This window comes from Triticum dicoccoides, chromosome 5A, assembly GCF_002162155.2.
Source record: "Triticum dicoccoides isolate Atlit2015 ecotype Zavitan chromosome 5A, WEW_v2.0, whole genome shotgun sequence".
Lineage (NCBI taxonomy): Eukaryota > Viridiplantae > Streptophyta > Magnoliopsida > Poales > Poaceae > Triticum > Triticum dicoccoides.
Window position 1 is genome coordinate 636,043,857 of NC_041388.1, and position 26,502 is coordinate 636,070,358.

General features: G+C 47.6%; 2 non-coding genes and 3 pseudogenes across 2 annotated transcripts; 4 read left to right on the top strand and 1 right to left on the bottom strand.

Annotated features, from left to right (window-relative positions):
- Window positions 1–217: 217 nt before the first annotated feature.
- Window positions 218–11,557, top strand: LOC119300260 (annotated as a pseudogene).
- A 1,427-nt stretch (window positions 11,558–12,984) lies between these two features.
- On the top strand, window positions 12,985–13,055 carry TRNAG-CCC. Its single transcript has one exon. It is a non-coding gene; the product is annotated as a tRNA-Gly (tRNA).
- An 846-nt stretch (window positions 13,056–13,901) lies between these two features.
- LOC119300261 lies at window positions 13,902–16,223 on the bottom strand (annotated as a pseudogene).
- A 3,846-nt stretch (window positions 16,224–20,069) lies between these two features.
- On the top strand, window positions 20,070–24,341 carry LOC119303625 (annotated as a pseudogene).
- A 584-nt stretch (window positions 24,342–24,925) lies between these two features.
- On the top strand, window positions 24,926–24,998 carry TRNAA-AGC. The gene has a single exon. It is a non-coding gene; the product is annotated as a tRNA-Ala (tRNA).
- Window positions 24,999–26,502: the final 1,504 nt, after the last annotated feature.

Below are 26,502 nucleotides of genomic sequence, written 5' to 3' on the forward strand. Positions count from 1 at the left end.
TAAGTTGTATACTCAGTCTTTGCTGCTTCATTAATTGGCCGAACATTCGCGATCTAAAGCCTGTGGCCAGAAAATTTCCAGGTATTCGTGGGAAAAAAGATTCCAATTGGACTGGTTTAGGATGTTTCCAAGTTGGAACACTGTTCTGTTCCACCACATGGACAGTCAGACTTCTCATTTGGTAGCATGCGTACTGTGTATTTGATATGTATTTCATTTGGTACGTAGCAAGCCGGCTCATTTTGACCCCTCAACCTTCAGAGATAAGGTCTTCCTGTGAGAGTCGACCATCTCCTCGTTCGTCCAGATCCACTCCATGGCGATATGTGCTACAAGCATACAAATATGAGAAAGATGCTTCATAAATTGTATTGTCACATCAATTCCTAAGAGGTATGTTTGGCTCAATCATGACCGTCTTTATATCTTACTGAACTTCTATACTTCCGTTAGTGGATGATTTTCTATAGGTTTGCGTTCTGGCATTCTTATTCTTTGGTTCTATGCATCAATAGGTTTCCACCTGTTCTCCTGGTGTTATTCCTTTTCTCTGTCAGAAAGCTTATGCAGAGTTACCCAATGCCTGCCCAGCTCCAGTTAGTAGTACCACGGCAGAACTGAACAATAGTGATTAATTTTGCACTCTCCTTCGACCTTTCCTTATGGATGTATTCCCTCCATCAATGAAGCCCAGCAACAAATTAAATAATTTTCTTAAATTTTGTGCAAATTACTGAAGAACCATCCTAGGTTTATTATAATTATGAAAACATGACAATGTTTATTCTTCATCACCTAGAGACTATGTTATGTTATTCGATATGCGAAGTCGAGCACTCTTACTTGTGCGACTGACGGAAGCGTCTTACCTCGATGTGAGGGACGCGTTAAGTGTTATATGGAGCAGGGGCGCACCTCCCTGATAGCGCATACATTGCGGTAGTTTAGATCTTCTAGGAAGATTATATCTTGGGGAGGAAGCGATAAGAGAGAGGTTACAATATGAGATATGAGATAAACATCCAAACAACCTACTCTATCTATCTCTATCCTGCGCCGGTGTGGGGCTCAATGAACGTGACATGTTTACATGTTTGACACCCTCCCTTAATCACAACTTCATCAATTTGAGATTATGCTTGAAGTCCTCAAAGCTTCTAACAGGTGGGGCCTTTGTGAATCCATCTGCTATCTGATCTCTGGAATGCACAAACCGAATGTTAAGTTGCTTTTGAGCCACTCTTTCTCTGATAAAATGGAAATCAATCTCTATATGCTTTGTTCTGGCATGGAAAGCAGGGTTAGCAGATAAGTATGTGGCGCCTAAGTTATCACACCACAAACAGGGAGCCTTGGCACTTTTCACACCAAGCTCCTTTAGCATGGACTGCACCCATATGATCTCAGCTGTAGCATTAGCTAATGCTTTGTATTCTGCCTCTGTACTTGATCTGGAGACCGTGACCTGTTTTCTTGCACACCATGAAATCAAGTTAGGGCCAAAGAAAACTGCAAAGCCACCAGTGGAACGTCTGTCATCTAGGCATCCTGCCCAATCAGAATCTGAGAAAGCACTCACAAGTGTAGATGAAGATTTGCTGAGATTGAGACCAATATTAAGAGTGTTTTTGACATATCTGACTATGCGTTTTGCATCAGTCCAATGAACTGTAGTGGGTGCATGGAGGAATTGGCAAACTTTATTGACAGCAAATGAGATATCAGGTCTTGTAAGTGTTAAATATTGAAGTGCACCTACTAGACTTCTGTATTTTGTGCTGTCATCTTGGCTCAAGGGCTGCCCTTCTGTAAGAGATAGCTTTTCAGAACTAGACAATGGAGTGGGTGAGGGTTTACAACCTTGTAAGCCAGCTTTCTTCACCAAGTTTGTTGCATACTTTTCTTGGGAGAGATGAATACCATTCTCATGCTTCTTTACTTCTATTCCCAGAAAATAATGCAACTCTCCAAGATCCTTGAGAGCAAACTCTGCACTAAGATCTTTCAAAAGTCCTATGACAGTCTCATCAGATGAACTTGTAACAATAATATCATCAACATATATGAGAACAAATATGTGTGTGTTGCATTTATTGTAGATGAACAATGAGGTGTCAGACTTAGAAGGGACAAAACCAAGTGTTTGCATTTTTTGACTGAGTCGGGAATACCACGCCCTAGGAGCTTGCTTCAACCCATATAGTGCCTTATCAAGTCTGCACACGTGAGAAGGTGCATTCTTGTTTTCAAACCCAGGAGGTTGTTTCATGTACACTTCCTCTTCCAGAACACTATGAAGAAACGCGTTCTGTACATCAAGTTGTCTGAGACTCCAGCCTCTAAAAACTGCAATAGACAACACAAGACGAATGGTGGCAGCTTTTACAACGGGACTAAAGGTGTCCTCGTAGTCTATGCCATACCGTTGTTTAAAGCCCTTTGCCACAAGTCTTGCTTTGTAGCGATCTATGGTTCCATCAGATTTTCTCTTGATCCTAAAAACTCACTTACAATCAATAAGATTTTTACCTTTCTGTGGGGAACCAAGTGCCAGGTTTTATTTCTTTTCAGAGCCATGTATTCTTCATTCATGGATTTTCTCCAATGTTCATCACCAAGTTCTACTTCAAGTGTATAAGGTTCACCTGGTTCACCTGTTGAACAAATGATACCGTATTTTGTTACATGTTTGTAATCAACAGGTTGAATTACCCCTTTTTGCAGCCATGTACGCCGTGGTGACTGCAAAGAGGATCCCGTGCTGCGTACAGGAGTTTCTGCATGCACCGATCCCAAGGAGGATTCGGAGACAACAGCGGTGTCCAGCGGCGGCAGATCTTCTGTGGCAGGGGACGAAGCAGCGACGCGCACGGGCGAAGCAGTAGCCGTCGCAGAAGATCCGGGCTCATCATTGCCCGTGGCCCTCCTGGCGCCAGCAGCGGACTCCACGCCAGCAGTGGTTGTGCCTGCGCCGGTCGGGCGACGCAGGTCGCGCCGCTTGTAGCAAACCGGTTGGACCGGAAAGCGAGTGCGCGTCGAGCCAGTCGGAGGTGGCCACGCGGTCGAGCAGGGTTGGTGCTGGGCGAGGGGCGCGGTGTCAGGCACAGGAGCGGCCCGGTCGGGCACAGCCGAGATGCGGGTGGGCGCTGACCCCGAGGCGGATCCGCGCAGCCTATCGTCGGATGCAGATCCCGGGGCGGATTCTGTCGGCCCTGCACACACCGATCCCGAGGGGGATTTGTTCCCCGAGCTGGGGCACATGAAATATGGTGCTGTAGCACCATTTTCTTCAGGATTTTCACCGATTTCTTCAGATTTTCCGTTCCCAGATGCATCTGCACTATCTCCTGTATCATCACACAACTCATGCAACGTGGTGAGTGTTGGGGAACATAGTAATTTCAAAAAAAATCCTACGCACACGCAAGATCATGGTGATGCATAGCAACGAGAGGGGAGAGTGTTGTCCATGTACCCTCATAGACCGAAAGCGGAAGCGTTAGCACAACGCGGTTGATGTAGTCGTACGTCTTCACGATCCGACCGATCAAGTACCGAACGTACGACACCTCCGAGTTCAACACACATTCAGCCCGATGACGTCCCTCGAACTCCAATCCAGCCGAGTGTTGAGGGAGAGTTTTGTCAGCACGACAGCGTGGTGACGATGTTGATGTTCTACCGACGTAGGGCTTCACCTAAGCACCACTACAGTATTATCAAGGTGGACTATGGTGAAGGGGGGCACCGCACACGGCCAAGAGATCAATGATCAATTGTTGTGTCTCTAGGGTGCCCCCCTGCCCCCGTATATAAAGGAGCAAGGGGGGTGTGGCCGGCCAAGGGAGAGGGCACGCCAGGAGGAGTCCTACTCCCACCGGGAGTAGGACTCCCCCCCTTTCCTAGTTGGATTAGGACTTGAGGGGGAAGGAGTGGAGGAGAAGGAAGGAAGGGGGGCGCCACCCCCCTCTCCTTGTCCTATTCGGACTAGGGGGAGGGGCGCGCGGCCAGCCCTTGCCTCCTCTCCTCTCTTCCACCTAGGCCCACTAAGGCCCATTTGATTCCCGAGGGGTTCCGGTAACCTCCCGGTACTCTGGTAAAATCCCGATTTTACCCGGAACACTTTCGATATCCAAACATAGGCTTACAATATATCAATCTTCATGTCTCGATCATTTCGAGACTCCTCGTCATGTCCGTGATCACATCCGGGACTCCGAACAACCTTCGGTACATCAAAACATATAAACTCATAATATAACTGTCATCGTAACGTTAAGTGTGCGGACCCTACGGGTTCGAGAACTATGTAGACATGACCGAGACACGTCTCCGGTCAATAACCAATAGTGGAACCTGGATGCTCATATTGGCTCCTACATATTCTACGAAGATCTTTATCGGTCAGACTGCATAACAACATACGTTGTTCCCTTTGTCATCGGTATGTTACTTGCCCGAGATTCGATCGTCGGTATCTCAATACCTAGTTCAATCTCGTTACCGGCAAGTCTCTTTACTTGTTCCGTAATACATCATCCCGCAACTAACTCATTAGTTGCAATGCTTGCAAGGCTTAAGTGATGTGCATTACCGAGAGGGCCCAGAGATACCTCTCCGACAATCGGAGTGACAAATCCTAATCTCGAAATACGCCAACCCAACAAGTACCTTCGGAGACACCTGTAGAGCACCTTTATAATCACCCAGTTACGTTGTGACGTTTGGTAGCACACAAAGTGTTCCTCCGGTAAACGGGAGTTGCATAATCTCATAGTCATAGGAACATGTATAAGTCATGAAGAAAGCAATAGCAACATACTAAACGATCGAGTGCTAAGCTAACAGAATGGGTCATGTCAATCACATCATTCTCCTAATGATGTGATCCCGTTAATCAAATGACAACCCATGTCAATGGCTAGGAAACTTAACCATCTTTGATCGACGAGCTAGTCAAGTAGAGGCATACTAGTGACACTCTGTTTGTCTATGTATTCACACATGTATTATGTTTCCGGTTAATACAATTCTAGCATGAATAATAAACATTTATCATGATATAAGGAAATAAATAATAACTTTATTATTTCCTCTAGGGCATATTTCCTTCAGTGAGCGGGTTAGTCATCATAGAGTCAACACATTTATCATCCCTTGAATCAAGACCAGTGAGAGTGGATGGGAGAATAAGAATTTCTTTGCGAAGCAAGGCACCGGCATTTGGGTGGAGGTCAGAAAATGGAAACTTGGTCTCATCAAAGACTACATCGCGAGAGATGTAGACACGTCCGGAGGAGACATCAAGGCACTTGACCCCCTTGTGTTGAGCACTATACCCAAGGAACACGCACTGTTGGGAGCGAAACATGAGTTTTCTGGTGTCGTAAGGACGGAGATTGGGCCAGCATGCACAGCCGAAAACACATAGAGAAGTGTAGTCTGGTTTGACATGAAGAAGTCGTTCAATGGGAGTTTCATTATTTATAACACGGCTAGGGAGCATATTAATGATATGAACAGCCGTAGAAAAGCTCCATCCCAGAATTTAAGGGGCATATGGAAGCACCAGCTAGGAGGGCTAGACCAACCTCAACAATGTGTCTATGCTTACGTTCGGCTGACCCATTTTGTTGGTGAGCATGAGGGCATGACACGTGATGTGATATGCCAAGTGTTGGAAAAAGGAATTGAGTTTCTCATACTCCCCCACCCCCAGTCGGATTGGACGGCAATAATCTTGCGGTCAAACTTGCGTTCAACAAGTGCTTGGAAGTTTTGAAAAACTTGAAAGACTTCGGACCTCTTCTTGAGAAGATAAATCCACGAGAATTTGCTATAGTCATCAATAAAGCTAACGTAATATGTGTATCTACCAACCGAGCTAGGAGCAGGGCCCCAAACATCAGAAAATATTAATTGCAAAGGTTGAGTAGAAACACTAGTTGATATGGGATACGGTAACTAATGACATTTTGCTCTTTGGCAAGAATCACAAATAATCTCAATGTTGCGCTCACCAGCAAACGGGAACTTATTTTTCTTAAGCAAACTTTCAACTAAGGAAAAGGAAGCATGTCCTAAACGATCGTGTCATCGTGTGGACGAGAGCTTGATAGCACCACAAGCTTGTTTATTTGATCTTCGAAACTCCGGAATCAACAGGTAAAGTCCTCGAATGCATCTACCTCGATAGAGGATTCTCCTCGTGGCCTGATCCTTAATCAAGAAGAAAAAGGGGTGAAACTCAATGAAAACATGATTATCAATGGTGATGCGATGAACGGACAGAAGATTCTTATTGGCACTAGGAACATGCAAGATTTTTCGAAGATGAATTTTGCGGGAAGGGGTATGAATAACTGAGTGACCTATGTGACGTATGCTCATACCTGCACCGCTTACTGTATGGATCTGGTCCTTCCCATGATATTTCTCACGGAGTCACCTTCTCTAGCTCGCCCGTGAGATGGTTGGTGGCGCCACTATCGAGATACCAGTTGGTATCCACGCCATAGGAGACATCGGCAGCCGCCGCCACCTTGTCATCTTCTTCAGATGTCGCCTCGTCCTCATCAAACTAGTACCAATAATCTTTAGCTGTGTGGCCAGGTTTCCCACAGATTTGACAGCGAATGGCGTCAAGACGAGACCGGCCAGATCCACTGCGTCGCCCCCTGTTGCTGGTGGAGTTGGGACGGCCAGAGCGTGAACCGAAGCCGGTGGCGTTGCTGGGGCCGCCTTGCTTGCCTTGGGACGAGGAGGACCATGGTGGCGAGCTGAGTAGCCACCATGCCCGCGGGTGGCCGCGTTCGCAGATGACTTGAAGCCGCCGCCGGAGTTCTGGAAGTGGGCCACGCATTGATCGAAGTTGCTGAGCATGGCAAAGAGCTCGTCGAGGGTGACGGGCATGACGCGGGCGTCGAGAGCTGAGGCCAGGGGCTGGTAGTCCATGTCCAGCCCGTGCAGGATGTAGGAGATGAGCTTGTCATCCTGGATGGGTTTGCCCGCCGCGGCGAGTTCATCGGCAAGCCCGCGCATGAAGGCGAAGTAGGCAGCGACGGACTGGTTGCCCTTTTGAGCGTTGATGAGGACGGTGCGGATGTTGTTGACGCGGCTCAAGGACTGCGACGAGAACATGCCCGCCAGCGCCAACCAGAGGCCGTGCGCGGTGGTGATCGCGGTCACCGTGATCAGCACCTCCTTGGAGAGGTTGCCAAGGAGGTAGCCGAGCACCTGCTGGTCCTCCCTGACCCAGATGGGGTGGAGAGGGTTGGGCTCGGAGGTTTCCTTCCCATCCTTGTCCTTGGTGACAAGAAGGGGCGTTGGTTCGGGCATGGTGCCATCGGCATAGCCGAAGAGACCTGCCCCTCTCAGCTGGGGCGTGATCTGAGTACGCCAAAGCACATAGTTCGTGCGAGAGAGTTTCTCCGGAACCTGGCCATTGAGGCTTGCGTGGGAGGTGGCGGAGGAAGACATGGAGACTAGTGCTACTGGATTTCTGGAAACCTAGACGAGATTGGAAGAGGAGGCTCTGATTACCATGTGCGACTAGGCGGAAGCGTCTTACCTCGATGTGAGGGACGCGTTACGTGTTATATGGAGCAGGGGCGTACCTCCCTGATAGCGCATACATTGCGGTAGTTTAGATCTTCTAGGAAGATTACATCTTGGGGAGGAAGAGATAAGAGAGAGGTTACAATATGAGATATGAGATAAACATCCAAACAACCTACTCTATCTATCTCTATCATGCGCCGGTGTGGGGCTCAATGAACGTGACATGTTTACATGTTTGACATTACTCTCTTGATTTATGTGTTGGACTGAAACCAGCTCTTACCCAATCTTTTGGTCAACTTCCTACCCTTCAGCAGCCAGAGGAGATCTTTCATGACAAACTATCTTTAAAACAACACACATCAATGTTTCTTCAGTACATAAGCATCTGATATGGCCACAAATCATTTGGCAATCATTGATTTTTGTAAAGTACTCTTATTTTGTTGATAACTCTGGATATTGAGATCTGAGTTTCACACTTTTGGAAACTATTTTTCAGGTCAAGTCCATGTATCCAGCATACTAGTCGAAGCTAACTGTTATACTCAGTCTCTGCTACTTTACTTTCATAAGATGGACCTTCGAGAAAGTACGGTGACAGAAATGATCCAAAGGGATGACAGATCAAAGTGGTTATCACACAACAATCATAACATAAAATGCTTCACTGAGGGTGAGATAAGAGGAATTACCGGTAACTATGAAACTATCATTGGAAAAGGCGGCTTCGGAGAAGTCTACAAAGGTGTTCTCCAAGATGGAACAACAGTTGCAGTCAAGAAATTTATGTGTAATGTAGAAGAAATTTTTGCCAAAGAGCTGAAAGTCTACTGTGAAATCAACCACAGGAACGTAGTTCGGCTCATAGGCTACTGTGCCGAGGAAAAAGCCCTAATGATAGTCAGAGAGTATATATCTAAAGGGAACCTTGGCGATGTTCTTCACCATGAACGCATTCCCATCCCATTAGATACTCGACTGCGGATCGCGGTGGAGTGTTCAGAGGCATTGTGTTACATGCATTCGCAAATGTATACTCAGGTCATTCATGATGATATCAAGCCTGCCAATATACTATTAGAGCATCTTCAACAGCCGCGCCAAAAGACGCGCGCGGGGTAAATTAGCTTTATAGCGCGCGCGGGACGTTTACGCGCGCTCTAGCGGTGGCGGGAACGATTGCGCGCGCGGGAAAAGGCGGCCGCTCGCGCGCTACATTTGGCGCGCCGCATCCGGCGCACCTATAAATTGCAGCGCCTCCGCCGCTCTCTCCATCGCCCTTTGCCGCTCTCTCCGTCTCTCCATCCCCCCTACCGCGCTCTGCCGCCGACACGCCACCACCGCGCCACAATGCCGCCTCGGCGCCGGGGAGGTACGGGCTACCGCGACGTCCACGTGCGTCCGTCCAGCACCTACTCCGCCGAGATTCGGTCGGGTGGCGGCATGCGGCTCCGTCTCGGAACTTTCAACACCGCCCAGGAGGGCGCCCGCGCGTACGACGCTGCGGCGTGGCGCCTCCTGCAGTCCCATCAGGACATGAACTTCGCCGACGTGGCGACGCTGGAGCGCGCACAGGAGTTGGCGCCTTTCCCGCGGCTTCTCACTGACGAGGATCATTGCAAGCACCGGAGGTGGGAGCATCGTCTCAGGCTGGCCGAGATGGACGAGCAAGCCATGACGCTGTGGAGTCATCGCTTCCCGGAAGACACCAACGAGAAACAGTTTTTCGCCCAGAGAAGGGCGAGGAGAGCGAAGAGGAGAGAGGAGCGAGCCGACTATCGCGAGGACAAGCGAACGCGGAAGGCGGTCGCTAAATACAACCAAGCGCTAGGAGATGCGTCCTCCTGGAACTCCGGCGACGAGCGGTTCCTTGACGCCTACGCTCTGACGTCGGAGGAGGACATCACTGAGACAGAGTCCGATTCAGACGAGTAGTAGTAGGAGAACTATCTACGAAACCAAATATGTAGTAGGAGAACTATCTACGAAACCAAATATATAGTAGAAAAAACTGAAATATAGCACGCCTGCTGGAGCGGCGTGGGCGCGCTTTAATTTGCGGCGCAAAAACTGGCTAACCCGGCGCTGTATCGCGACTTTTAGCGTGCGGCGCGTTGCGTGGCTGTTGGAGATGCTCTTAGATGACAACTTCAATGCAAAAATATCTGACTTTGGAATATCAAGACTGGTCAACACAGACTCGACCCTTTTCACTGAGCATGTAATGGGGAGCATAGGTTACATGGACCCTTTGTTTGCTGGCAGCGGGCGTCTCATCTGAAAGAGTGATGTTTACAGTTTTGGAATCGTTCTGGTTGAATTTATTACAAAGAAAAAGGCAACAATAAGAAATGGGGAGGCCGGCATAGTTGAATGTTTCACCCAAGCTCTTGCAACAGGGAAGAGAAAGGTGAGAGAGTTGTTCGATCTTGAAATTTCAAGCGAGAATAACATGAAGGTTCTTGAAGGGGTTGCGAAGCTAGCAGGGCAATGTTTGAGGATGGAGATGGATAGACGCCCTGAGATGATAGATGTGACAGAAAGTCTTCGGGCGCTTAGAAAAACTCAAGTTCAAGGAAAACAAACTATTTTTCCTTGGGGGTGGAGGAACAAGTCAGCAGCTCAGAACAACTGGCAATCTTCTAGCTCAGTCACGCCACAATCTTTGCCATCCAACTTGTGCCGCCATTTCTCACTTAGGGAGATGAAATCTGCGACAGGGAACTTTGTTGGGTCACACATTGTTGGTCAGGGTGGATCTGGTATAGTTTACTATGGAATGATTGATGCGGGAGCAACCAAGGTGGCCATCAAACGTGGCACAGTTAAGCAGGATGTCAATAAGTTCAAGACAGAGATAGCGATGATGGCAAAACTCCGCCACCATCATCTCGTATCATTGGTTGGTTATTGCAAAGAGAAAAACGAGAGGATATTGATCTATGACTACATGGCTCGTGGCACCCTGCGTGAGAACCTTTACGCTAACAAAACAGAGGAGCCACCGCTTACTTGGAGGCAGCGTCTAGACATCTGCATCGGTGCTGCTCGTGCCCTGCATTACCTTCATGAGTGTTCCGTCATCCCTAATGATGTGTCGACGACGAACATTCTCCTAGATGAGAGATTGGTCGGCAAGGTTCCTAGTGAAGTCTCAATGTGGAGGTATGACACGGATGACACGTACCTTATTGGATGTCCTGGTTTTCATGATCCTGATTTTTCCTTCACTGGGCAACTAACAGAGGAATCCAGTGTATATTCTTTTCGTGTCGTGCTGTTTGAGGTTTTGTGTGCTCGGGCTGCTTGGGATCCCAGTCTTCCAAGGAGACAAGTTTATTTGGTACAATGTGCTCTTAGTTGCCAGGAGAAGGGCATCCTTGATCTGATTGTTGATCCCTGTCTTGAAGGAAAGATTTATCCGCGGTGCTTCCACAGGTTTGTCGAGATTGCTGGGAAATGTGTTAGTAATCATGGTATTGATCGCCCTTCAATGCAAGAAGTGCTTGAGAACCTGGAGGCGTGCCTTGCACAGCAGAGCGAAAGCACTGGTGTAGGCTGTGTTTGGTTCTAACCCAATCTTGCTCTACCTCTTGTTATATTGGCACCAATCCAGCAGGTCATCGATCAAACAAAAGTTAATGCAAGGCAATGCGCTATTGTGAGTAGCCAAAGACTGAATTTACCAGCAGATGCAGGCTGAAATGCCACTTTGTCTGGGTCGTGTGTGTTTTAATTTGTGTATAGTTTATGCGTTGTGTTGGCTTGCGCCATTGTGCCTTGTGCTGGTTCTATACCGGCTGTAGTTCTTTTCATATGGTAATTGATCACATATGCAGCTGGGGCTGCATGGTTTGAAAAATAAATCTGGCTGAACTTTTGGCTGCCTATAGAACATCGGCTGAACCTGGAGATGTACCTTGCAGAAGAAAGCGTCAGCTATGGTAGTAAGATATCAATATTTGAACATGATGGCAGGGTTGGGGATGAGTGAGCAAGTTGCTGATATTATGTATTCTGGCTCGCCAATGTCACGATGAGCAGGCCAGAAGTGTTTTCAGGACCGATTTTCCTACTGTCAATGCTCTCTCCACTGACAGTTCATGCCGGTGGATTACTCCATACATGTGCACTCTGTCCCTTTCTTTTCTGAAGCAACTATTGTGTATTCTGACTTTCTTCATTATTTTATTTAGCCGGGTACTGAAACGGATTTTTCAGGCAGTTCGCCTGCACAATTATGTCCCGTTAGTCTTGCGCTGCTACTGCCTACCTGATTGCATCCATGATAATGATATGAATGTTATATTACAACAGTTGACGACGCCCCCTTCTTTGGCGGCGCAAACAGTTGAGCTGGAATTTTCCCAGTTCATCCATCAATCTGTGAATCTTAACTGTTCTTCACTTGGAATTTGTAGTTGTTAGTTGGGTCGTCGTTATGGATAAAATCAATCCCTTTGTTTTGTCCAGAATAAGACACCATCCATCATACTAGCAACCTGAACTTCAGGATGCAGAAGAAGTTGCAAAGATCGAGAGCCCTAGCATCTCAGAAGCGAGCAGACTGATGTATGGCTTCAGGAGCAGTGCAAACAATGAACGGCCGAGAGCTGTTCCAGCATGAACCCTGGATGTTTGACAGTAGCAGTTGTTGAGATGGTCAAATTCGTGTTTTTTTTTTTGGCCAAAATCCGGCCTGAACCATTTCCAATAGAAGGGCATCCAAGTTCTTTACAAGCCGGGGAAATAACATAAAGGCTTGAGGGTAACAAAGAAAAACTAAAAGGCAAAACCATCCGTACAAACCGCAGAAAAATTATAGGGGTGGTGAGACATGCAAACACCATATTTTCCCACTGTCAATGCTCTCTCCACCGACAGATCATGCCAGAGAATTACTCCATATATGTATACTGCAATTTCTGACGGCCCCTTTCTTTTCTGAAGCGAGTATTTTGTATTATGTGTTTGTTCATGCTTTTCATTATACGGTGCTGTAATGGATTTGTCAGGCCGTTCGCCTGCACTATTATTGTGTCCTGTCAGTCTTGTGCTGGCTACAGTTTTCAGTTGGGTCATCATTATGCATAAAACTGGTTCCTTTGTTTCACAGTTCCTATACAAAGTAGTGGGACGGATTTTTTTAAATAGCTCAGATGTAGTTACCATGCTCTTAAGTAGGGTTGTTAATTGCTTTCTGCAAACATGGGGATCGATACCCCACTTCTCCATTATTTTTGTCCCCCTATTTTTTTGCAAATCTGAACACTGAAGTTATCACAGTTTCCTGGATGATGGAACATCTTTGTCAAAACTGTCATCGCGTGAGCTATTTACAAACCTTCATCTTCATGCATTGCTCCAAAAAAAAGTGGACAGAGTATAAAATAGATAGTGAAAGGAAAAATAACCAACCAAGCGCATCTGGTGTAGTGGTATCATAGTACCCTCCCACGGTACTGACCAGGGTTCGATTCCCTGGATGCGCATTTATTTTCTCATCCGTTGTTTTGTTGTTTTCTATGGACTTTCAGATTCAGATAAGCAGTGCGGGCCATGACGCACAATGGATTTCTTTCTCTGTTATTTGTTTTTTATGGCCGTAGTTTTTTTTCTTTCTTTGTACATAACAATTATCTGAAATATGGGAAGAAAATTTCTTTGTACATAACAATTATCTGAAATATGGGAAGAAAATTTCTTTGTACATAACAATTATCTGAAATATGGGAAGAAATTATATTTTTTATAGGAAGGGAAGAAATTATAGTTATAGCTTCAGGAGCAGTGAAATGATGAACGGCCGAAAGCTGTTCCACCATGAACCCGGGGTGTTTAACAAGAGTTACATTTCTGGATTTCCCTTTGTCGAGATGGTCAAATCTGCGGCATTTTCTTCCGAGGGAACTAGGACGGGCAAAATCCAGCCTGAACCATTTCCAGTAGAAGTGAATCATGAAGAAGAGCTTTGCGAGGAGCATTGGCGCAGCGGTCCTACCGGAGCATCAAGCCGTCAGCGCAACAGCGGTAGATCGCAGGCAAGGCTTCATTTTCTCTGTGGAAAATCTTGCCGTTGCGCCGCTTCCACGTGTTCCATATGGCGGAGGTCAGCGCTGTAGAACGAACTTCTGCAAAGATGAAAAATCACGAACCTTCTGCTGCAACATCGGAGTGAAGAAAAACGGCTGAAGAATGCGATCGAAGCCCATCCAATCTCAGGCCAACATACAGCTTAGAAGTAGTGCACACAGGCTAATCCGAGGAACCAACTTCTCCTGCTACTGCCCAGAGAACAAGGCACAAATCATCATTATTCAGAAAGAGAACGGCGTGCCCTAAGGTTCTGCATGTGAAGCCACTCTGAAGCCGGCGAGCCCTGGGTGGTACCTTGGCACAGCAAACTGCATGCAAGAAGACAAGAAGGTAAACCTCTGGAGCTAAGATATATTTTGCTGTAAACAAACATGACAACATAGCATCTGCATCATAGCAGGCCTGATTGCAGATCAAGGGCCGAGATGCATAGTATATTGGCAACACAGTTTCAGAAATCAAGCATTGGAGCTAAGATATACTGTACTTCATTGTACCCATCATCTTTTTGCTACTTAACCATTGAGTTCGCAACTTGACTTACATCTTTAGTTGGAAAAATGTCTCGGCCCCAATGTGAGCATGGGCATTAACCGCCTCAAGCTTCATGGACAGGAACTGCAGATGACAGCAATTGTCAAGCTATTTATTATTAACTGAACTATAGAGGGTAACACAATTCCATAGAAGCGACAATCTGTGATACAGCATACCTCAGTTTGACGGTCCAAAGCTTGGACATAATTGATTATCGAGGACTGATGCTTTGCCAATAACCTAACCAAGGAAGCATAAGCTTTCCAAAGAAAATTATTTACAGACACAAAACTAGGGAGGACATTAGTCGGACAGAGTGGAAACATAAAAAACATTGAATGCTTGTTGATGAGATTAAAATGCACCTTATTGCATCCAGGAACAAGATCTTGGAGAATTTTCATCCGCTCGGTTATTTTCTCCCGTCGTGCCTGTCAAAATAAGTAGAGATCTCAGTAATCGAATCACCTTGTTTACTTGCAATTGCCGTATAGCAAGAGTGTACTTTTCCACTTCAATTTTTAACCGTCTTTAATGGGCAGTGTCAATGTGAATCTATGGGGTACTCAAAATTGAAAATAATACATTCAGAATAGTCAAAACTGAAAACAGTGCCCATTGAACCGACCCTTTCTGCAAGGCTATGGCTGTCAGTTGCTTGACCCCTTCTTGCCCTCACATGGATGAAATCTTTTTTTTCAAGCGGCACGCGATCTCACTCCAGCACTAGCACCCGCTCGCGAGGCAGCGTGATCGCAATCGGCTCGGCCTCATGATGGATGCGCTCCTGGCTTCGGCGCGCCGCTTATCATCATCATAGTGCCAACTGGCGCCCGCCACTAGGTGGCTCTTTTTTCTTATTTCTCTTATGTTTTCTTGGGCTTGAATGTGTTGTGATCCTAGCTCTCGTTTGTCTGTTGATGTTCGGATATGGGTTGTATGGACCGTTGCTTTATTTATAAAGCGGGGCGAAAGCCTATTTTGAAAAATGGATGAAATCTTGCTTTGGTGGCGGAGGATTTTGATCAAATTTCTTGAATTAGCTTTAGCATCTTTTCTGAAAACTGCCATTATCATCACTGGATTTAAGAGATTTGGTTTGTGGCCAGTTATCTTGCTATACTTAGCCATCTCCAACCTCGCCGACGTTTGGTTTTGGTTTGTGGCATTTCAGAGATTAAGACCCGTTCGGTCAATTTTGATGATCACCGTTGGATGACAAAAAACTGTTCAAAAATCCAAATATTTACAAGAGATTTGATGATCCGCGTTGGATGGAGTTGCCCTTAGATCATCTCTAGAAGACCCCTTAAAATCGCGACCCTTAAAAGCATGATAAGGGTCGATAAATCGCGTTTTAAGGTCCGAAATCACCGGCGGCGGAACAGAACCCGTAAACCCGAACGGTAAAAGAGAATATCCCGATTTCGGCCCCGCAAACTATAAAAGCACACAAATCAATTGACCATGATTTTGAGCAAATAAAACATAAATGCCAATAATTCAAACATGATCTTGACACCACCACACAGTTTTGGCGACATTTGAACATAGTTTTTGCACCACAACCCAAAAGACATCACCACACCATCCGTCATCACTCCATCATCATCATCATCATCATCATCATCATCATCATCATCGCAAGATGAAATCTTGACTGCCACCATTGCCACCACCATTTGCTGAACCACCATGCTCACCGAACCTTGGCACCGCATGGCCTCTTCCAGCTAGCCTCCTCCTCTCCAAGATCTCCAACCTTGCCATGTCATGCCATTCTTTGGTGACCTCGTCCATCTCATTTCGGTTCATCGTCATGATCTTGTTCTTCTATTGAAGGAGTTTGGCCATGGCTTTATCCTCCTCGGCCTTGGCTCTTCTCTCCTCAATGGCGGCCTTGCGGTTGGTCTCCTCCTTGAGTAGTTACGTTGCCACTTCTCCTGCTTCCCTTGAGCCTTTTTCTCGGCCAACTTCTTTTTTAACTCCAATGTCTTGATCACCAAAAGCTCATTGGACTTGACCATGCGATCTAGCTTGTCCCGCAAGCTTGAAGCCTCCGCTTCCTTCTAGATCTTGTCCTTGGCCTTCTTGTTTCCATCAGGCTTGTTCTTGTTTCTTGGGCCATCATCCTCTTCATCATTGTCATCATCATCCATCTTGGTGAGGGCACCTCTCTTCGGTGGGTATTCTTTCTCAAACACCTTCCACTTCTCACTATATATCTTTGAGAAGTTCTCAACAATGCTCTAGTTGAAATGCCTTTTTGCATGAAGCTTCCATGTCCTTGTACCTTTCTTGCGCAATTTTGTCCTATAAAATGGAAACAATGTCAAATTGCAACTGCTCCAAGTTGTACAAAAGATTTGCGCTTGGGACATGAAACAAACTCACATAGTCGGCTTCAATGACATTACTTGGAGGTGCATTGTGCACTTGCGTCAAGCAAGTAGCCCAACGGCTACATATTGGCTTGATGACGTCCCAACGACCTTGAAGAGAACGAAAAGTGTGTGGCGTCCTGTTGGGATACTTTGCCATCATGCGGAAGAACTGATCCTTGATCCTTTGCCAATACCGCTATGCGGTTTGGTCGGCGCCGGTGCATGCATCAAGAGACACCGACTCCCACGCCTTGATCAAAATTATGTCTTCCAATGGAGTGTAGTTCTTTGATCTTGCGCGTTTTGCTAGCGCTTCGTCGTACACCCCCTCGTCAACCTCCTCCACATCATATTTTTCCCCGTGACCGTGCACGCCACCATCCATCTCGTTGTAGCCGTACTCACCGATCGGTGTTTGATCGATGTCGACGGTGTTGTCGTCCAAGATTTGCACGAAGTGAGCCGTCGCATGATGGATACCGGCTCTACAATTGCGCTCGACATGTCACGTACAAGAGGAATGAACTCAAATGAATGAAGTGCAGGAAATCGAAGAATCATACCTTGTGTCCATTTCGTCGAACGCCTCGGGGGCGGTAGCTACGCCATCGCCAGAGTGCTTGGGGAAGCTCTTGCCGAAGCAATCGGGGGATGTGTTAGCGGGGTAGCTTTCCCGGCGAGCTTCTTGCATTTCACACCGGAAACCTTCCCCTTCTTCGTCGGCGGTTGCCGGACCGAATTCGCATCGGAGGCGGCGAGGCGAGCGAGCAGGCGTGCCTTCACGGTGGGGCCGGTGGGGACGTCGTCCTGGACGACGATGTTGCACTGCCACTTGCGGGGTGGCGCGGTGTAGCCTTGAACGGCGACGGGCGCGGCATGGCCATTGACGAGATCTGCTGAAGGGGGTGGCACATGGATGGCATCCGCGGTGATGGCTTCCGGCTGAGAGGCTTCCATGCCGACGAAGGGACGCCTAGGAAGGTGCTCCGGGGGACCGTAGGGAGGTGGTTGGGGGTGGAGGGAGAGCGAAGAGGGAAGAGCCGCGCGGAATTGTCCCTCCCGCCAAATCTCGCAGTTGATAGGGATCGAGCTTGGGTCAGCCTCCTGCCCCGTGAATCTAAAGGTTGAGGGCGAAGTTTTTCCGTGTCCCATAAAATTTTACAATTCGCACGCTGATATGGTGTCTAGTCAGATCATTTTTTTTGGCTCGAAACCGTAAACGGACGGTTATTTTGCGGGTCGACGTGTTTTAAGAGGTTTGCTAGAGTTCTCTTAGGGCATCTCCAGCCGTTGGCCCCTCCAGGACGCATAAAAATCGCCCCCTGGGGGCGAGCCGGCGATACAATCAGCGCCGGGGACGGTTTTGCGCCCAGTCGTCGCCCCCAGGCGCCGAAATTGGCCCACTTTGCAGCCCAATTTCAGCGAATAAAGGGCCCATATGGGCGAGAATAGGCCCATATTCGGTGTGGTTTCGCCGTGTCTCGGCGTTCAATTATCAACACAATTATTTCTTATCACATATTTCATCACAGAAAAATCAAATATTTCAACAAAATAGTACAACAACAAATAGTTCAATACAAATTATATAGTTCAACAAATAAAAACTCGTATTTCATCACATGGCGTCCCCCTTGAGCCTCCATAGGTGCTCAATCAGATCTTTCTGCAGTTGATGATGCACCTGTGGGTCTCGGATCTCCTAACGCATACTGAGATAGGCAGTCCAAGTTGCCGGTAGCTGGTGATCAACTTCGGCTAGAGGACCCTGCCTGTAGTATGGTTCAGTGTCAAACACTGGGTCTTCTTGCTCGCTCTCGATGATCATGTTGTGCAAGATGACACAGCAAGTCATAATCTCCCACATTTGATCTTTGGACCAGGTCTGAGCGGGGTACCGAACAACAGCAAATCGAGATTGGAGCACACCAAATGCCCGCTCGACATCCTTCCTGCAAGCCTCCTGAAGCTTCGCAAACCAGGCGTTCTTGCCTTCTGCCACAGGGTTTGAGATTGTCTTCACAAATGTCGACCATCTCGGATAGATGCCGTCAGCTAGATAGTACCCCTTGTTGTATTGGTGCCCATTGATCTCGAAGTTCACCGGAGGAGAATGGCCCTCAACGAGCTTGGCAAAAACAGGAGAGCACTGCAGCACGTTGATGTCATTGTGAGTTCCTGGCATACCAAAGAAGGAGTGCCAAATCCAGAGGTCCTGTGTGGCTACCGCCTCAAGCACCACACTACAACCGCCTTTGGCGCCTTTGTACATCCCCTGCCAACCAAATGGGCAATTCTTCCATTTCCAATGCATGCAGTCGATGCTTCCAAGCATCCCAGGAAATCCTCTTGCTGCATTCTGGGCTAGGATCCGAGCAGTGTCTTCCGCATTGGATGTTCTCAAGTATTGTGGCCCAAACACTGCCGCCACTGCCCGACAGAACTTGTAGAAACACTCTATGCTGGTGGACTCGGCCATGCGCCCATAGTCGTCGAGTGAATCACTGGGGGCTCCATATGCAAGCATCCTCATCGCTGTAGTGCACTTCTGGATGGAGGTGAATCCAAGAGCGCCAGTGCAATCCATCTTGCACTTGAAGTAGTTGTCGAACTCCCGGATGGAATTCACAATCCTGAGGAAGAGCTTTCGGCTCATCCGATAACGGCGCCAAAATGTTCTCTCGCCATGAAGTGGAGCATCGGCGAAGTAGTCGGAGTAGAGCATGCAGTAGCCTTGGAGACGATGCCGGTTCTTTGCTTTCATCCGCCCCGGCGCCGAGCCACCTCGCCGCGACTTTTCATTGCTCGTCAGCAGCTGGGCGAGGGCGGCGAGCACCATGAGATGCTCTTCTTCCTGGACGTCGGCCGCGGCTTCCTCCTCCAGCAGCGCGGCAAGCTCTTCCTCCTCATCCGAGTCCATCGCCGAGGCAGGCAAAACGCCGAACACCTTGCGCTCGGTGGGCGTGTACCCACCGTTAAACCGCGCCTCCGCGGCCGGAAACGGCGGCCGGAAACGCCCAGCTGCTGTGGGAGGGGCTGCCGCGGCGAAGCGCTGCTATTTTCCGGCGGGGAATGGCTATCTAGCGGAGTAGGGCGGCGGCCGTCGCCGGGATATAGCTAGTGGTGGCCGAGGGCGGGGGGTGCGAGGCGAGTCGGGGGAAGAAAATCTTGACTTTTCCCCTGTCGGTGTGGGCCAGGCGTGCTTTTCCCTAATGCCGGAGCCTCCAACTGCTCCCCAGCGCGCCGGGTTCGGCCTGTGACCGCCGGGCGGAAAAAAGGTCCGAATCGACGATTTTCGGCGTCCTGGGGGCGCGGCTGTTTTTTCGGCGCCGGCGCAGAAAAAATGGCCTGGGGGGCCTTGTTGGGGACGCGGCTGGGCCGTTTTTTCGGCGCCGGCGCAGAAAAAATGGCCTGGGGGGTCTTGTTGGGGGCGCGGCTGGAGACGCCCTTAGATAGCAGCGCCCTGCCGACGGTCGGATACACCCCTCCATGGTTATCCACAGAAAAAGGTACGGCGAACCTTGGTCTCCGCTTCCTTGCCGTTGTTTCACTGTTGACATCTCCGCCGCCTTTCTCACATTGCTTGCAGGGCGCCGCATCAGACTCCTTCCAAGTCAGCGGTGAGATCAGCGGGCTGCCGTCCCGCGGCGGTTGAATGAAGCAAGCAGGGAGCGAGCGAGTACGGGTCCGGTATGGCAGTCGGCAGCCGCGGTGGACCTCTGTGGTGCGGCTGCAGCGGCTGGGCCCAAGGGCGGGCTTCCACGGCGGGCGTGGATCTGAGCATTTGGGTACAGCGGGTGAGGGGACGGCCCGCTGCAGCTGCAGGGGATCCTCCATGGCTGCCAGGAAATTTTCAGTTCCAACAACTTCAATTGTTCCCATCTCTGATATGGGGAAAAATGGATCCACATTGGAGCTAGATTCACCATCTAAATTCTGTGGTCATAAAAATTTAAGGTATTCTTCTTTGAAATTATTTTCCCCAGGGATTGATTGGTTTAGGAAGTTTCATAAAAGCACTAGCAGACCTGTAAATATAAATCCAGATTGTCTGGTATAGGAAGTTTCCAAGTTGGAAAATTGTTCCACGACATGGACAGTCAGACCATGCTATGCCCATAAAAAAACACGCATATTAACCTTCGGTAGCTAGCGGGCTCATTTTGACCCCTCAACCTTCACGGATGAGGTCTTCCCATGAGAGCTGAGCATCGGTTCCTTCTTCCAGATCCACTCCATGCCGATGTGTGTTACAAAATATGAGAAACATGCTTCAACATAAATTATATTGCCGCATCAGTTCCTAAAGAGGTATGTTGGGCTCAGCAGCAACCATCTTTATAACCTTACTGATTTTTTATATTTTCTTCAGTGGATAGATTTCTACAGGTTTGCATTTTTCGCATTTTAAATCTTCGGTTCTAACCTTCAGGGTTTTTTCCTCATAGTGTTCATGCCTTTTCCTTGTCAGAGTTATGGGGCTTTAGCTGTCTTTTTTTTTTTTTGGTTTGCACCTGGATGCAAAATTACTTTACACAACGCCTACCATGAAACTCCAATCAATACCACGACAGAACTGAACAATAATTATTAATTTTGCTCTCCCCTACCTACAGTTTCCGCCTTATGGACGTATGCCCCATCGATGAAGTCCAGCAGCGAAATTAAATAATATTTTCTACAAATTTGTGCAAATTACAGAAGAAGTAACCTAGTATATTATAATTAAACCATCATCACCCAGAGGATATGTTCTGTGATTAAATGGGCAAAGTCGAGCCCTCCTGTTCTCTTCATTGATGTGTTGGACTGAAAATGACTCTTATCCCATGATTCCCATCCTTGGTCAACGTCCTACCCTTCGCGGGCAAGAGGGGATCTTGTATGACAAACTATCTTTGTTTCTTATCTTTGCACTGGATGCTGGATGTGTGTTGTTCCGTTATCTGATGATAGTGGAACCCGGCCATAAGGTAGTATGGGAAAAAACCGCAATTCAGTGTTTTTGTCAGTACGTGGCCATCTCATACGGCCACAAGTTACTTATCATTCATTGATTCTGCAAAGTATTCCTATGTTGACATGTTGTTGATAACTCTGGTTATATGAGATTTGAGTTTGACCCATTTGGAAACTATTTTTCAGGTCAAGTCGGTGTGTCCAGCATATAAGCCGAAGCTAACTTGTATACTCAGTCTTTGCTACTTCACTTTCATAAGATGGACCTTCGGGAGAGTACAGTGGCAGAAATGATCCAAAGAGATGACAGGTCAAAGTGGTTGTCATGTAGCAATCATAACATAAAATGCTTCACAGAGGGTGAGATAAAAAGAATTACCAGCAACTACGAAACTATCATTGGCTTCGGAGAAGTTTACAAAGGTGTTCTGCAAGATGGCTTCACAGAGGGTGAGATAAAAAGAATTACCAGCAACTACGAAACTATCATTGGCTTCGGAGAAGTTTACAAAGGTGTTCTGCAAGATGGAAGAACAGTTGCAGTCAAGAGATTTATGAGTAATATAGAAGAAAATTTTGCAAAAGAGCTGAAAGTCCACTGTGAAATCAACCACAAGAATGTAGTTAGGCTCATAGGCTACTGTGCCAAGGAAAATGCCCTAATGATAGTCAGTGAGTATATATCTAAAGGGAACCTCAGCAATGTTCTTCACCATGAACGCATTCCCATCACGTTGGATACACGACTGCGTATCGCGGTGGAGTGTTCAGAGGCATTGTGCTACATGCATTCACAAATGTATACTCAGGTGATCCATGGTGATATCAAGCCTGCCAATATACTATTAGATGACAACTTCAATGCAAAAATATCTGACTTTGGAATATCAAGACTTGTCAACACAGACTCGACCCTTTTCACTGATCATGTAATGGGGAGCATAGGGTTACATGGACCCTTTGTTTGCTCGCAGCGGGCGTCTCACCTCGAAGAGTGATGTTTACAGTTTCGGAATCGTTCTGGTTGAATTGATTACAAAGAAAAAGGCAACGATAAGAAATGGGGAGGCCGGCATAGTTGAATGTTTTACCCAATCTCTTGTAACAGATAAGAGAAAGGTGAGAGAGTTGTTCGATGTTGAAATCTCTAGCCAGAACAACATGAAGGTTCTTGAAGGGGTTGCAAAGCTAGCAGGACAATGCTTGAGAATGGAGATAGATAGACGCCCTGAGATGAGAGATGTGGCGAAACGTCTTCGAGCGCTTAGGAAAACTCAAATTCAAGTTAAACAAACACCAACTATTTTTCCTTGGGGGTGGAGGAACAAGCCAGCAGCTCAAAACAACTGGCAATCTTCTAGCTCAGTCACGCAACAATCTTTGCCATATAACTTGTGCCGCCATTTCTCACTCAGGGAGGTGAAATCCGCGACAAGAAATTTTGATAAGTCGCACCTTATTGATGTGGGTTTATTTGGTAAAGTTTACTATGGAGTGATTGATGGGGGAGCAACAAAGGTGGCTATCAAACGGGGCAGGTTTGAACAGGATGTGAGTATGTTCCAGACAGAGATAGCGATGATGGCCAATCTCCGCCACCATCATCTCGTATCATTGGTCGGTTACTGTAAAGAGAAAAACCAGAGGATGCTGATCTACGACTACATGGCTCGTGGCACCCTGAGTGAGAACCTTTACGCTAACAAAATGAAGGAGCCACCGCTTACTTGGAGGCAGCGTCTAGACGTCTGCATCGGTGCTGCTCGTGCCCTGCACTACCTTCATGAGTGTTCCATCATCCCTAATGATGTGTCGACGACGAACATTCTCCTAGATGAGAGATTGGCCGGCAAGTTTTCAAGTGAAGTCTCACCATGGCGGGATGCCATGGATGTGACCCCCACACTGCGTATGGGACGTCTGGGTTGTGTCGATCCTGAATTTTACTGCACTGGACAACTAACACAGAAATCCAATGTGTATTCTTTTGGTGTCGTACTGTTTGAGGTTTTGTGTGCTCGGGCTGCTTATAATCCCAATCTTCCAGAAAGACAAGCTAATCTGGTATATTGCGCCCTTAGTTGCCAGAAGAAGGGCATCCTTGATCTGATTGTTGATCCAGATCTTGAAGGAAAGATTGCTCCGTGGTGCTTCAAGAAGTTTGTGGAGATTGCTGAGAAATGTGTAAGTGATCGTGGTATCGACCGCCCTACAATGCAAGAGGTGCTTGAGAACCTGGAGTTGTGTCTTGTAGAACAAAGCGGAAGCCTTGGTGATGAGATGTTGGCTGAAGATGACACTAATGGTCCTTCAAGGACAGAGCGTCGGTTGAACCTGGATATGTACCTTGCAGAAGACGATGATTCCAGCCATTGTAGTTTGGTATCAACCTTCGAATATGATGACATGGAATGTGCTTCTGATGGTGGTGTGGATTCTGATTCCGAATTGCTAATGCCACGATGAGCAGGCAGGAAGCGGTCACCAATTTTCCTACTGCCAATGCTCTCTCCACCGACAGATCATGCCAGAGAATTACTCCATATATGTATACTGCAATTTCTGACGGTCCCTTTCTTTTCTGAAGCGAGTATTTTGTACTATGTCTTTGTTCATGCTTTTCATTATCCGGGTGCTGTAATGGATTTGTCAGGCCGTTCACCCTGCACTATTGTTATGTCCTGCTAGTCTTGCACTGGCTACAGTTTTCAGTTGGGTAATCATCATTATGCATAAAACTGGTTCCTTTGTTTCGTCCTGAATAATAAGACATTATCGATAGTACTGTACTTACCAGCACAAGCAACTAAGGGAATCTGGCAGTCTGGCAGAGTAGGATAGGATTTTCTTTTTGCTCTTAGATAGAAGTAACCACTGAAGCTCCTCCCTGAACCTACGTCTGCAGGCAAAGAGACTGGGGATAACTCCCTTCTGGAAACATATGCATTCCTCGTGTTCCAAATGGCCCAAGCAATCAGTATGATGACATCCATTGCAAATGGAAGATTGAGCAGGCGAACTAACTGACTGAGCTGATCTTGAATACCTGCAGACAGACAGGGGAGACCAACCGGGGCAGATGAAAGAACAAGTGATCTCTTGTCTCCAAAACTTGCTGATCACACATGACACATGTGCAGTCCTCAGTGAAAAAACTCTTTCTCTGATTGCAGGAATTCCATAGCCATGCAATAGCAGGAATTGTAGGGTTCTCGCTTCTGAGCTGCTTCAGCTTTCCGTGCAGCTTCTTCTGCATCCTGAAGTTCAGAAGAAACAAGATGTAATTTCACAGTTCCCATACAAAGTAGTGGGACGGGTTTTTAATACTACCTCAGATGTAGTTACCATCCTGTTAAGTAGGTTTGTTAAATTTAGCAAACAAATAAGGGGATGTAGCTCAGATGGTAGAGCGCTCGCTTAGCATGCGAGAGGTATGGGGATCGATACCCCACTTCTCCATTCTTCTGTCTTTTTTTTGTTGCAAATCTGAACACTGAAATATACTGTAGAATTCAAATTCCCCTACACAGTTATCACCATCTCTAAAAATCAGTCAAGTTATCACAGTTTCCTTGGATGATGGAACATCTTTGTCGAAGGGCGAGAGGTATGGGGATCGATACCCCACTTCTCCATTCTTCTGTCTTTTTTTTGTTGCAAATCTGAACACTGAAATATACTGTAGAATTCAAATTCCCCTACACAGTTATCACCATCTCTAAAAATCAGTCAAGTTATCACAGTTTCCTTGGATGATGGAACATCTTTGTCGAAGGGCGATGATAGGCGTCGGCGCGCCGGCCGAAAGTTTCGGCCGGTCCAGCCCAGGCCGTTGGATGTGAGCCGCGCGGGTCGCTGGATCCAGGCAAAAAAAAAAAGAATCGCCCTCCAGCTTCTTCTTCCTCGAGCACTCGGGCTGGATCCACATGCCTCGCTCGAGGAGCGCGGCCTCTTGTCCCCTTCGGTGGCCGTCCTCATCGTCGGCCCCCATCGCTTTTCCTCATCGTTGGTCCCCATCCCTCGCCAACCCCCTCGTCTTGATGGATGTAGCAAAAAACTTTGCCGGTGGTAGCAAAAACCAGCTACGGTTGAATCTTTATTATCTACGTTGAAGCTTTTTGCGACACCTTGAAGCTTTTTTCCTTGTTGGCAGTAGCCAGCCCCTAGCATCGGCATTCAGTGTTTGAAGCTTTTTCCAACGCCGGTTGAAGCTTTGTGCGATACCGGATGTAGCCTTTTGTTGTGGCAGTGGTTGGTTCCAGCATCTGTTGTCGCTGGTTGAAACTTCTCGCCGCATCGGTTGTAGCTTTCCAGAACGCTGGTCACAACATCAGGGGGTGTCCCCATTGTACTCTCAGCTCGACGTCCACCTCGAGCTCGTGAGCCAGATGGTAGAGCGCTCGCTTCCTCGAGCACTCGGGCTGGATTCACATGCCTCGCTCGAGGAGCGCGGCCTCTTGTCCCCTTCGGTGGCCGTCCTCATCGTCGGCCCGTTTTCCTCATCGTCGGTCCCCATCCCTCGCCAACCCCCTCGTCTTGATGGATGTAGCAAAAAACTTTGCCAGTGGTAGCAAAAACCAGCTACGGTTGAATCTTTATTATCTACGTTGAAGCTTTTTGTGACACCTTGAAGCTTTTTCCCTTGTTGGCAGTAGCCAGCCCCTAGAATCGGCATTCAGTGTTTGAAGCTTTTTCCAACGCCGGTTGAAGCTTTGTGCGATACCGAATGTAGCCTTTTGTTGTGGCAGTGGTTGGTTCCAGCATCTGTCGTCGCTGGTTGAAACTTTTTGCCGCATCGGTTGTAGCTTCCCAGAACGCTGGTCACAACATCACGGGGTGTCCCCATTGTATTCTCAGCTCGACGTCCACCTCGAGCTCGTGAGCCATGGCCGCCCTGCCTGTGAGCTCGCAGGTGATGCCTCCCCTGTCGTAATAGCGCCGGTGCTTGGCCCCGACGAGCGCG